Below are 11,135 nucleotides of genomic sequence, written 5' to 3'. Positions count from 1 at the left end.
TTCCTCCTGGGTCTTGGGCTGACCCCTGTAGCCCCATCACATGCCGATGGGTGTTGAGTTGGTTGTGGGTGACAGAAGCGGCCGCGAGGTGGCAGTGCTGACTCACACTTCACCGCCCGAGGCGCCTGAGGCTGGGGTCCGCCCTCGCCACGTCCCGGGTCCCGGGTCCGCAGTGGTCCACGGGGGTCATCAAGGAGACGGGCACATGTCTGAGCCACGCCCGGCCACATCATCTGAGTTGCCCAAGGCCGAAAAGAAATTGGGGCGACAAGAAGGAGTACTTGGGGGCAGTGAGGGATCCCCATGCCTGGGATGCCGCGGTGTCGGCTTCAGAAGGTGACCCTTCCTCCAGGTGCCTCCGGCAACACGGGGCCCTGGGGGCTGCCTTGCCAGGAACAGGTGGATTTTAGGGTTCTCCCCCTTGCATCGGGTGCCACCCCCAAGCTGATCGCATGCCCTGAACGGTGCCCAGCCCGCTTGTGGGTGTTGGAGTCAGCGGTGACCGCGAGGTGGCGGCACCAACGCGCACATTACAGCAGTCGCGGCAGAGGCTGTGGTCCACCCGCGATATGTCCCGGGTCCGCCCAGGCTGGATTCCGCAGGGGTCCATGAGGGTCATCAGGGAGATGGGGTGCTTGTCTGGGCTACCCCAGGTCAGGCCACGTCCGCGGTCCCCTAGCCACGGGTCCCCTCGAAGCCACCAGTGCCGTGGAGTGGGACTCACATCACATCTCCCAGACACGGTGGCGACAGCACCTGCCGCCACCTTTGGCGCACCGGACCCCGCACACCGACGCCACCAAAGACAGCCCCCCACCCCCTGGCTTTTTAATTGAGCTGGCTTCCGAGGAAACTCTCCCAGTCCGTCAGACCCCAGGCAACCAGGCATTAACATCCATTCAATTCCGGTGTTCAGATGCTAATGATCTGGGCTCGAGGCTGCCTCCCACCCGCTGGGGAGGTCCTCCTGCGGAAGGTCCTGCTTCGGGAGGTCCTACCAGTCTCCCGAGCACAGCCACCAAAGTGGGGTGCGGCAGACACCCCAGTGTCCCGGAGGGGGTCGTTAAAAGGTGGGGATACTGACGTGGCGACCGCGCTCTGGGGCCAGGGTGCAGGTCCCCACAAATGCGCCCTGGGATCGCGGCGGGTGCGGGGAGGCGCGTGTCCCGACCAGAGCGCACTTGGTCTGTCCTAGAGCCCACGTGCTGCTGAGAGCGGAATCCGAACCGCACCCTAGGACCTGGTCCCGTATCAGCAAAGAGGGGATACTTGGGAATCAAAGGGTCCCTGCCCTCGGGTGACAAGGACTTGACGGGAAGCCCAAACTCTAGAGGGAAATGTACCACCCTAGACCCGAGGCGGCACGGGATCCTGGGGCCCGAACGCAGGGGGATTTGGGGATCCCTCCTCGCACGGGGTGCCGACCTCCAGGCTGGGTGCACTCTCTGGGTGGCCCTGAGCCCGTGGGGGCATGGAAACAGCAGTGACCGCGAGGGTGGCGGCACAGACTCACATATCACTGCCCGCAGCGAGGCTGGGGTCCGCCCGCAGGGCGTCCCGGGTCCGCTCAGGCCTGATGCCGCGGCGGTCCACGAGGGTCATCAGGAAGACGGAGTGCTCGGCTGAGCCACTCCATCTGTCACCCCCACCCGCGTGGCTGAATCTGGGGAGACGGGAGAGAATACGTGGGGGCCGTGAGGGATCGCCTCACCCGGGATGCCGTGGAGTCCATCTCAGAGAGAGAGAGAGACCCTTCCCACCGGTGCCGCGGGCAGCAGGGGGTCCTGGGGGCTGGCTGCCTCGCGGAGTGCAGGAGGATTTCGGGGCCCTCTCGCCTTGTCTTGAGCCAAGCCCCACCGTCCCATCGCTCGCCCCTGCACCCCTGCACCCCTGCACGGCGCGGAGTCGGTTGTGGGTGTGGATACCGCAATGGCCGCGAGGTGGCGGTGAGGACTCACATCTCCGCCCGGAGGCTGCCGAGGCTGGGGTCTGCTCGTGGCGAAATGTGGGGGTCTGCCCCATCCTAACTTGGGCGTCCATCCACGGCTAAGCCTGGCTTTCTCCCCCACAGAAAAGCTGGGGGTTCGCTCATGACAAAGGCCCGGGTGTCAGGTTTGGAGGCGAGCATCCAGCGCTTTACGGCGGCTCTGCCAGAGGACCGCCCTGAAGTGCGTGGACTCCAGCTTCTTTGCCTACGTGTGCTGCATCCCCGGCGCCAACCCCGTAGACTTGGCGGGCGGACCCGGTGCGCCGCGGGGCCCCGGTACCCCCGGCAAGGCCAGAGTGGTCACCCCAGGGACAGGACGGACAAGGGTGTCGAGGGATCTTAAAGCTCTCAGGTCTTTGTTCGGTCCGCACCCGCAGTGCCGCAGGCGGGCGGTGGTGCGCAGGGTGCCGGGGCAGGACTAGGAGGCTACCCAGCTGGTCACCAGAGCGCGCCTGTGAGCCACAAGACGGGAACGCGGGGCACCCCGACCGCAAAGGGAAGCCTTCCTTGCGGGAGACGCTATCCCCCCAGTGTCAGATGGTACTGGGGCTGGGAATCGGCCACCCACCCTGGCCACTGAGACCCCCGGGGTGAGCCCCTGTCCCCCCCCCCACCCGCCCCCCCGCGACACACACACACACGCCTCATGTGACTGCTCCCCGTGGACTCCCAGGACCCCAGGGGGAGCGTGCGGTCTCAGCCATGGTGGCGACTGAGGGTGACTCAGTCCTGCCCCAGCCTCCCCGAGCCCCCAGCCGGAGCCCCCGTCGGGAGCAGAGTGCGAGCCCAGCGGTGGCTGGGCGGGAGCAGCGTGCTTGGTCTGCCCCGAGGGGACCCGAGTGCTCCGACCCAAGGGGAGGGGGACGTTTGGGGACAATGCCAGTCCCTGTGTAGGCGCTGCCAACAGAGGGGTGCGGAGAATGCCCTCTTTGGAGAATTCCGGGACGGGTGTGCTGGACCGGTCTGGGGCGGAGGCGGGCCTTGCGGCGGCCCCGAACACGGTCGCTGCTCCCATTGGCTGGCGGGGCAGGGGCGGGAATTCGGGGCGGGGCCACCCCAGTTAGAAAAAGCCCGGGCTAGGGCCGGCGAGCAGGGTGCGGGAGGGGGTGGTGGGTGGGGTGGGATGGGGGGGTTCGGGGGAAACTGGGGAAGCGGGGGAGCCGAGGGGTAACCAGGGAAGCGTGGGGTACTGGGGGCAACCAGGGGAAGATGGGGACGGGGTACAGGGAGGCTTGAGTGGGCCAAGGATCACCTTGGAAATCTGGGGTCTGGCAGGAGCGGCAGAAGGTTGGGGGGCTGGCTTGGGCAGGGCTGGAGGGCACCTGGCGGGAGTGTGGCGTGGGGTCCCAGGTGTCTTGGAGTACGGGTGACATCGGCATGGGATGGGCCCAAGCTGGGGGTGTAGAGGAAAGAGGGGGGAGCCAGACATTCATCCCGGTCAGTTTTGGTTTCAGGACGTGGCGGCTGGTGGACGAGGGGAGCTGGAGAGAGATTCGCCCGGGACCCGGGGCAGTGGGGCTGTATAGCTGGCAGCCGTGGGTAAGTGAGGACAGCGGTCTGTCGGCCAGGTGAGTCCCCTCCCCTCCCTGGGCCTTGCTCTGCTGGCCTTCTGCAAGAAGGGGGCTTCGGGGAGCAAGGGCCAGCGAGGAGAAGCGGCTGACCTCCCGGCAGAGCGGCAGGACGAAGGAGAGCGGTCAGCACAGGTGACATTGTCTCGGGGGGAGCTGAGACCGTGCGGGCTGGGGGGGCCGCGTGCCCTTCCCAGGTAGAAAGAGCATTTCGAGAGAGCAGGCAGGAGATGAGGCAGGGCTGCCGGCAGGAGAGGTGACAGGTGGCTGTGGGGATCCAGCACGTGCGGGGTCGGGGGGGGCACCAGGCCCGGGTCGGACAGGATGAGGTGGGGACTCAGGACGCAGCAGGGGTCCCCAGCCGCCACCACATCTCACCCACTGAAATTCATTTAGTAGCAGGTACAGGAGCGGCTCTGGCCAGGCCAGAGCTTCGAGGGCTGGGGAGCGGGAAAGAAGGAGCAGTGCGCGGGGTGTCCCGCAACAGGACGTCACCGGAGGGAGCGGCGGCCGCAGGTACCGGCTCCGGAGAGATTTCTGCAGCGAGGAGGCTGCTGCGGGCCCAGCCTGCGGACGCGCCGTTCCCACGTGGCACTGCGGCCCAGGGTCTGGCGCGGAGAGGGCCCACAGCGTACTTGGTGACACTGTATGCCTTCACCGCTCAGCCCCTGGGTCTGGCATGACAGACAGGACAGCACCAGGGGAGTCAAGGGCACTGGCGAGACCCGACTAGGCGAGGCGGGTGGGGTGGAGTGAATGAGAACTCTGGTGGGGGGCCGGGGCGCAGGCAGGGGTGAAGGGCGGGAGCCTGGCGGCGAGTCCGCCGGGGCACTGGCCTCCAGAGCCCGTGGCCAAGGTGGGCCTCTGCGGGCGACGACGGAGCAGGGATCGGTGCCTCTGGACTCGGGACTGGAGACGAGGGTGAGTGCCCGCTGGCGTGCCCGACACCCCACCGTCCCCCCGCCCGCCCGCCGCCTCTGCCCGCGGCTCAGCTGGCACCCCCTCCCCTCGCCCACAGCCAGGTCTCCAGATCGGGTGATGTGCTGCTAGCCTCCGAAGGCCGGGCGCGAGGCTGCGCTCAGAGAGGCATGACATGGTCCGGTGTGACGGCGAGGACAGATGTGACGCCGTCCGGCCTTCCTGGTGAGCGCGGCTGTGAGGCTTGGCCCCCGCAGGCCGACCCACCCGCAGGGCGTCCCCCCTGAGCGCTCTTGCTTCCCTAGACCATTCTAGGCTGGCGCCGCGGGGACCCGGAACACCCAAGGGCTCGTTCCTCTGCGCTCCTGAAGGAGCCGACACATGACTGCTGCTCTCTGGACCCCTAGAACCCTCAAAACGACAAGGTGAGGAGTCCCCGGCCAGCCGCGGGCAGCGGGCACGGGCCAAGGAGCAGGGAACTCACCGTGTCCTGCCCCGCAGAAATGGTGCTACCCAGCTCACGCCTGGGCCTTGGAACTGGGACTTCTTCAAGTCCCCTCTAGCTCTGACTCAAGAATATGCTGCATTCTGGAACCACTACACTCCTTGACTCAGGAATCGGCTCTGGAAGGTGAGTGCGGGCACCCTTCCGGAAGCTTCCGGGGCCGCCCTGCCCGGTCCCCGCTCACACGTCCTGTCGCTCTCTGCAGGTCAAGCTACAGGAACGAGACCAGCCCGACAGCGAGACCGTCGGAAGCGAGCAGCACCCGCGGCGGCCGCCACCCCGCCTGGCGCCTCCATCTCCGTGGCCACCCTGCCGTGGACAGGCGACCACCAACCAGCCTCCACGCCCCCACGCCCCTCACCCTCCTTCTCTTCTTCCTTTCCTCTGTGCTTTCATTTCCTTTCTTTCCTTTCCCCTTTGCTCGGGACTCAAAGCCACCGTGACTCCGTTTCCCCGTCCCTCCCGAATTCAATTTGCACTAAGTCGTTTGCACTGGTTTGGAGTTCTGGGTCTGGCCTCGAGTCCCCGAGCGCGTGTGCAAGCAAGCTGCTGAATGCCCGCACCGTGCCCAGCGCCCACCTGCCGTCCATCTCTGCCTGGGGGTGCCTGGGTGCGGCCGAGTGTGTGGGGCCCCACCCTCCCCTTGCCTAGTCTGGGAGCTCCAAACACCGAGCAAACCTTGAAGCATTCCTTTGCAGAGCAGCTCGCTCTGTGCCCCTCCCCGCCAGGGTTTCACCAGAAGCCCTGGACTCATCAATAAACTCAGTTACAGCAATTTGTCTCAGGGACTCTGGAATCCGAGCTGTTTGCCTGGGTGGGGGTGGGGGTGGCTCCGGCTGGGGGAGGTGGGCACGGAGAGGGTGGGGCACAGGATGGGGGGCATGAAAAAGCCATGGAGGGGGGCACAAGGAATGGGAAGGTCACACATGAGCAGGGGCACAGGGAGGGGGGTGTCACAGGGCAGGAGGGGCCACCGGGACGGGGGGGGGGGCATCACAGGGCAGGAAGGGACACAGGGATGGGGTGAGGCACACAGAAGGGGGGGCATAAGGGAGGCACACGGCCAGGAAGCAGTTATGGCCCAGGAGGAATGGGGGGGGGGTGGATGAGGAGGGAGGGCAGGGAAGGGCATAGGACACAGGGAGGGGCCTGTGGGATGGGGTGACAGGGAATGGAGACGTGGGGTGGGGCCCAGAGGGGAGAGGTGGGGGGGCAAGGGAGCCCTCAGCACGAGGGACAGGACGGCACAGAATCTCCCTAAGCCCCTGTCCCGCCACACAAACTGCCTGAGGGACGACACCCCTGGGCCTCCCTGGGCCCCTCTCCCCCCAACCATCCGAGGAGAGCAGGCCTGACACGTGGGAGGGCAGAACTGGGGCCAGGCAGCTGCCCCAGGGAGGGAGGGCGGGGGAGCTGAGGCAGCCGAAAGGGGGAGAGGCAGAGGGGAGGTGACAGGTGAGGGACGAGACTGGGGACGTGTCCCACCGGGATCCATGGATCTGTGCCCTATTTGCAAGTGCAGCCCCCATGAGCTTGTGGCTGGCGTCCCTGCCCAAGACAGCCACTGGGTCGGGGACCCCCGGGCTGATACCCCTCTGCAGATGCTGGGAGCATGGGGGCGCAGCTGTGGGAAATGAGGCTGGGGTCCTCGGCCCCTTCCCCCTGCCCTCTCCAGCTGGCAGACCAGAGGCCAGAAGCCCCAGAACCCCGCCCGGGCGCCTGGGCCCTTCCCCACGGGCTCACCTCGCAGCTTCCCCATTGTCCTCACGTGTGTGTGTCCCCCTCTGGGGCCCCCGCCCCTCCCACCACACCAGTACTGGGGACGAAGAGCCGGGCCCTTGGGACTCCCAGGCAGGTGGTCGCCAGGGAGCAAGGGTGACCTAGGGCCTCACACGGGGCCCCTTGGGTGTCCCCTGTCATTCCCCAGGGCCGCGGGCAGCGGCAGCGACAGACCGTCTGTCTCAGGCCCCCGGGCCGGTGAGATGAAGGAATCTTAGGTGTCAAGGGTTAGGTCTAAAACTGGCCTTTATTATCAGCGTGTTTCTCAGCTAGTGCTTCGAGAACCGGGGCCAGCTTCCTGGGGTGCTGGCCGGAGGGGCCCTGGAGATGGGAGAGGGCAGGGGTGCTCTGGAGAACACAGGGATCGTGGGTCCCAGCAAAGGGTAGGCAATCCTCTGGTCCCCCAAGTTGGTGGGGCCGGTGGCCTCAGCCTGTCACTCGGGGCGGTGAGTCACAGCCACACTCTCACCCTGAGGCCTGCTTGGGAAATGGAGAGCATCTGGTCCGGAATGCGGGAGGGTGGGGTGGCCCCTTTCCACACCCTTCTGGGGGCCCCTAGTGCACAGACCTGACTCTGTCCCCCCAGGCCTGCCCCGCGGTGTGCCCGTGCCCCTGTGCCCTCTGAACCCACGGGGCAGGGGCGACCCCAGGGCCGAGCAACCGGGAGGAGACCTGAGCGCGGGGAGGGCCGGGGGTCGGCAAGCACGGGAAAGGTGAGGGGCAGCCGGTCCCCCGAGGACTGGACGGAGGCCGCTGGGGCAGAAGCCACAGGCCAAGGCTCTGCAAACAGGTCATGAGCCCCAGCCTCGCCCAGGGACTGGGAAAACAGAGGTGGCCTCCCCCGCCCTGACAGAGCCCCTCCAGGGAACAGGGACGGCCAGGTTGGAATGTGTTTACCTTCGGCCCAACCCGATTTCCTGCTTTTTAGAGAAGGGGCTCACAGAGGCTGTCAGACAGGCTCCTGGCGCCCCCCACCACCCAGAGGCGCTTTCAAAATGCCCCCGCGCCCCGAGTTAAGTGAGTTAAGTGTCTCGCAGCAAACAGGGGCTTGAATTTCACTCCCAAGCCCGGCTCAGGGTGGGGGGCGGTGGGGGTGGGGGCCAGCCGGCTGCAGAGTTCCGGGAGGGGTCTCCGGGAAGACTGAGGCCCGTCTCTCGGGCCGGTCCCCACCCCCGCCGGGCACCCAGCTCAAAGCAGCCGGGGGTCTTTACCCTGGACCCTCCCCCAGCTGCCCTCTGTGGAGGGGTCTAGGCTAGCGAATCATCCGGCCTGGGGGAGATGGGACTTAACAAGAGTGTGTCCCCACATGTCCCTGCGTACCACGTCCCCGTGTCCACGCGTGTGGGTCTGTGTGTCTACGTCTCTCGTGTCCCGTGTGGCCCTGCGTGCACCCAGTCCGGCGTCAAGCTGTGAGCTCTCGGGGTAGGCAGCCCGAAACGCCTCCCTGTCCTGGGCCGTGAACGAGAGCCCCTGCGTGGGGCGCTGAAGGTAGGCCTGTCCTACTTGGGGCGCTCTGTGGGGTCTGCCGGCCTCTGTGTGGCCTAGCCCCGTGTGGGGGCCAGCGTCCCTGGAGGGTGGACATCTGAGCCCGGCTGTGTGTGTCCTGTGCCTTTGTGTGAGTTTGCGTCTCGGCCTGGATTTAATGACCCAAGAGCCCACTTTCAGGCGGGGATTACGGACAGCTGGGGGGCGGGGTGGAGTCAGGACACTTGTTAGACCACTGAATGGGGACAGAAAAAATTCCAACAATACAAAGGAAATGAACTCCCTTGAACAGGCCTAACACGACACTTGGGGTCTCACTACAATACACCCTGGGAAGTCAAAAAAAAAAAAACCCCACACACAGAGTTGGGCCCCGTGGAGGCTGCTCCCTTGCCCTCACCCCAGGCTCCAGGGAAGACAAGTGTTTTCCCTGTCCCCAGGGCTGGGTGGTGTCTAAGCACAGGGGCAGGGGGCTTCGGCCCCGGCAGGAGACCCCACGCGGCCTGGCCGACAAAGGGGCCAGGGGCCTCCTCAGACACCGGTCATCGCAGAGACCCCGACTGGAGCGGTGTCCTCCTGCCTGCTCTCTACCCCCTCCTGTTTTCAGGGTGTGTGTGTGTGTGTGTGTGCGCGTGCGGGCGTGTACCTGAGACCTGCAAGGTTGGGGTGGAAGGTTCTGGAAGGAGCACGGCCCGTCCGGCCTCCCCCGAGGCTTCGGTCTCCACACGGCCAGCGCCGTCCCCGCCTCTCCTCCTCTCCCTCGCTTGCTCCTTCCCTCCCTTCTCTGCACCTGGTGACGCCGTTGGCCCCTTTCCAGGGGTGAGGGGAACGAGCGGGGGCCCCTTCCTGGAAGTCCACCTGCATGCAGGCCGGCCTGCTGGGAAGGGGCCTGCTCCTCGGCGGCCCCCGCCGCCCCGGAGCCATTTCCTGGAAGCGGTCACTGTGGATATTCTGTTCCTTGTCAGCACTGTGCTAGCATAAAGCAGACAGCGAGCTCCTTGTCCTCCGGGAGCCCGTGCTCCCTCACCGAACACCTGGCCGGACACAGGCGGGCAGCCGGGTCCTTGGGGGGCGGCGCGGGCCTGGGGCCGGACCAGTAAACAAACATGGGCGCCAGGCGCGGGGGGGCCCCTCGTCCCTGCCCCTGGCCAGAGCTCGCACACGCCAGCTCGTGCCAAGGCCCGTCGGGTGCCCGTCCTGCGGGGCCGGGAGGCAGCTGAGAAGGGCTGGGGGGCACGTGCAGACCCTCAGGTGGCCCACGCTCTGCAGAGACCCATCCACTGGGGTGGGAGTCTCAGCGGGAGAGGCCGAGGGGCAGGCGCCCCACGGGGAGATGGGGAGGGCCCGGGGGATGGGGGAATAAGGGGGACGGGGCATTTGCCTTGAGCCGGGTGGGAAGACAGGCTCCCAGGGGCTTTGAGGGTGGGGGTGACAGGTGGGCAGCAGTGTCTGGAGCCCGTGGGTCTGGTCTGCAGCCCAGGGGGCGGGGAGGAGGAAGGCAGGGACTTTCTGAAGTCAGGGATGGGAGAGATAAGGACAGACCGCCTTCTGCACTGACGGAGCCCTGACGCGGGGGCACGGGGACCAGCCCGGGCCCCGGGGATCTGTGCACAGGGCAGGGCCGCAGCTCCGATGCTCCCAGGAGCTGGCCCAGGGCCTGGCCTTGGGGAACCATGGCCGCTAGGGGCCGCGGAGGAGGAAGGCATGGCTCTGGAGTAAAGGGGGGGGGGGGCGGGACTTTGGGGGCCACATGTCCGGGGGGAGAGCACAGCCCAGGCACGAGGCCTCCTTCCACCCCTGCCCTCCTCTCCCTGTCCCTGCCTTTCACGTGCAGGCAGTGGTTTGGGTGGGACGTGCAGTAGGGGCCCAGGGGGAAGGCAGGGGCCCCTTGGGTTTATTCAGGTGGCTTTCAGATCACGCCCCGTGCGTGGCGGGGCCCACGGCACGCAGAGCAGCACACACAGGGCCCCCCCCCCACCAGGGGCTCCCCATTGGTCGGCAGTGACATCACCCCTGTGTCAACAGCGTCCGGCCTTTGGGGTTTATGGAGCAGGACCGACCTGCTGGGCCTCCGCCCTGCGCCCCACCCCCGGCCCACACACTGGCCCACTGTTCTGGGGTCTGGGGGGGGGGGGGAGGTCGGGCCACAGCGTCCTGGCACGGTTTGCTCCTCCACCCGCCCTGGAGTCTCCGCGTCCCCCCCAGAAAGCGTGGGGGGCCATGGGCCTGGCCTCCACCTCCTGGTCCCTCCGGGAGAGGTCTGGAGGCCCTGGGGTGCAGGCGTGTGGCTTTGAGGGGCACAGCACAGCCTCTGTGGAGCCTCTCAGGCTGAGCGCTGTGGAGGGGCCGCTAGTGGGGCCAGCCCCCAAGACCTCGGCAAAGGCAGAGGGGCTCCCCGTACTGCCCCTAAGCTCGGGCTGACTGCCATCCCGGGACCGCGGGGCAGGACGGGAAGAGCCCCCTGGAGCAGGGCCGCCCTTGCCAGGTCTCCTGTGTCCTGCTCCCGGAGCAGACCCCCACAAACCTCCATCTCCAGGAGGGCGGTGGGAGGTCCCAGACGAGGCCAGGGCAGGGCTTCGGGATAAACAGCGTGGGCTCCCCTCCACACCCCTGCTGCCACACCGCCACGGGGCCTGTTGCCACCCTGAGGTCACTGCCTCTTTCCAAGAGGTTTCTGGGGCCCAGTTGGGGGATGTGTCAGCCTAGAACAGCAAAGGAAGCCCGGCAGGAGTGTCTGGGGGCAGGGGGTGTCCCCAGGGGGGAATGGAGACCCTCCGAGGGGCCTGGCAGCCCTCAGGGCGTCTGGAGAGGCCTCAGTCCTGGAGCTCTGGTGGGTGGGAAGATAGAGGGTGGGGAGGGGAGAAGGAAGAAGGGGGAGGGGTCCACTGCCCTT

At 67.0% G+C, this 11,135-nt stretch overlaps 1 long non-coding RNA gene across 2 annotated transcripts; it reads left to right on the top strand.

Moving 5' to 3' along the window:
• Positions 1 to 3,140: 3,140 nt before the first annotated feature.
• On the top strand, positions 3,141 to 5,753 carry LOC128776127 (uncharacterized). Of its 2 annotated transcripts, none has more exons than XR_008421065.1 (5): positions 3,141 to 4,476; positions 4,578 to 4,698; positions 4,779 to 4,898; positions 4,975 to 5,104; positions 5,184 to 5,753. It is a non-coding gene; the product is annotated as an uncharacterized LOC128776127 (long non-coding RNA). The 2 variants fall into 2 exon arrangements; XR_008421066.1 differs by having other exon boundaries at positions 4,574 to 4,698.
• Positions 5,754 to 11,135: the final 5,382 nt, after the last annotated feature.

The sequence above is a fragment of the Panthera pardus genome, unplaced genomic scaffold, assembly GCF_024362965.1.
Source record: "Panthera pardus isolate Hobbes unplaced genomic scaffold, ASM2436296v1 HiC_scaffold_12, whole genome shotgun sequence".
Taxonomy (NCBI): Eukaryota; Metazoa; Chordata; class Mammalia; order Carnivora; family Felidae; genus Panthera; species Panthera pardus.
The sequence above is the reverse complement of the archived record's forward strand: the minus strand, read 5'-3'. Positions and strand labels throughout refer to the sequence as shown.